The sequence below is a fragment of the Nycticebus coucang genome, chromosome 14, assembly GCF_027406575.1.
Source record: "Nycticebus coucang isolate mNycCou1 chromosome 14, mNycCou1.pri, whole genome shotgun sequence".
Taxonomy (NCBI): domain Eukaryota; kingdom Metazoa; phylum Chordata; class Mammalia; order Primates; family Lorisidae; genus Nycticebus; species Nycticebus coucang.
The window spans coordinates 11,132,060-11,134,078 of NC_069793.1; positions in this window are offsets into that span (position 1 = coordinate 11,132,060).

Below are 2,019 nucleotides of genomic sequence, written 5' to 3' on the forward strand. Positions count from 1 at the left end.
TGATGTCCAAGCCATGTATTAAATACACTTTTACACACTGAATTGTAGTATCATTTATGCTGCATATTAAGTTCTATATCCTACCTGCAGATACGTTGGTGAGCTCTCTTTATGTTCCCCACATACAGTTGTCTATTTCTGTGCCAACATTAAAATTATCATTAACATTGACACTAGCAAAAAATACCAGCAAACTGAATTCAGCAGCATATTAGAGAGATTACATCCATTGAGTAGGCTGGGCATGGTAGCTCAAACCTATAATCCCAGCACCTTGCAGGTCTGAGTTAGGAAAATCCCTTGAGGCCAGGAGTTTGAGATCAGCCTGGGCAGTATAGCAAGACCCTGCCTAGACAAAAAATAAAAATAAATAGGAAAAATAAAATAGGTGTAGCAGAGTCGACTTAGGATAGCACCTTTGCAGTCCAACAGAGGAGATAACTGCCCAATTGCACATACTATGCAACCTTAAGCTTGAGATGACTTTAACTTTTTTTTTTTTTTTGAGACAGAGTCCCATTCTGTCACCCTGAGTACAGTGTGGTAGCATCATCATAGCTCACAGCAACCTCAAATTCTTGGACTGTAGAGATCCTCTTGCCTCAGCCTCCCAAGGAGCTGTGACTACGGGCACCTGCCACTACACCTAGCTAGTTTTTCTACTTTTAGTGAGACGAGGTTTCACTCTTGCTCACACTGGTCTTCAACTCCTGAGCTTAAGCCATCCACTTGCCTTAGCCTCCCAGACCTGTAGGATTACAGGTGTGAGGCACAACAGGCAACTTTAACTCTTTTTGAGTTTTTAAACTTCTTTCCAGAAGCTTAAAATAAAGACAAAAATATCATCCCTCAACTCAGAGAAAAGATGTGATTGAGGGTTACAGCCAAGGCAAAGCACTTACCCAGGGCCTTGCGCACAATAGGCACTTTATAATTAAAAGTTGGTTATTTGTATTTCTAAAACATTCCCTGGGATGTGATTAGATGGAGTTGGCATTCGCTGCCATGCTGGGCTCCTGGCCCGAGTCCCTCTCCTCAATCTGCTTCAGTAGGAGACATGACCGCCAACGGGCCCCCAGTGGCTCCACAACATGGGGGCTCTTCCTAGCTGAGCCTCGGGACTGGGCCTAAGTGGGAACACACCTCTGCTCCCACGAGCACCACCGTCTCAATCTGCAGCCGCCTTGCTGTGGCCTTTTCTTTGCTCCTTTCATAAAAGTACTGCAATTGCCTTCACAGTGAGGGTCTATGAACAGGTGAGGGAGGGCTGGGCGCTCTGATGGGAGAGAGTGGTGTGGTGCTGATGTCAATGAGGGGTTTGGGGTAAGGAGAGGTTTGGGGGCCACACAACTTATTCCTTTAAGAAACATGGTGGCCACCCAACTAGCTGCAGAATTTGGCCTCTCTCAGCCCTGAAAGGTGTCTCTGATCAATTGCTGACCAGATGAAGCCATGACCACCACCCTGAGCTTACAGATTTCCTGCAGAGCCACAGTGCCTGCTCTCAATAAATATAGTCTAGGACTGTCACAAACATGCAAATGACTACACCATGAGATAACTGGCCAAGAGCCTTCTAAGCTGCCCAATTCCCTGCTAACTCCCACAGTGGTGGCTGTACCCTCCAGGCCTATTTCCTGGCCCCCTTCACTGTACAATTTTGAGTTCGAGCAATTATTTAAGCCGGGAGCAGTGACCCACGCCTATAATCCTAGCTCTCTGGGAGACCGAGGTGGGTGGATTGCCTAAGCTCAGGAGTTAGAGACCAGCCTGAGCAAGATCAAGACGCCATCTCTAAAAATGTAGCTAGGTGCCGTGGCAGGCACCTGTAGTCCCAGCTATTTGGGAGGCTGAAGCAAGAGGATCATTTGAGCCCAAGAGTTTGAGGTTGCTATGAGCTATGACGCCATGGCACTCTACCAAGGGTGACAAAGTGACAGCAGGTGTAAGGGAATTCAATTTTTAAAAAAGGCAATTAGTTATAGGAGCCCTCATTGGAGATAATCTGTGTTTATTTTG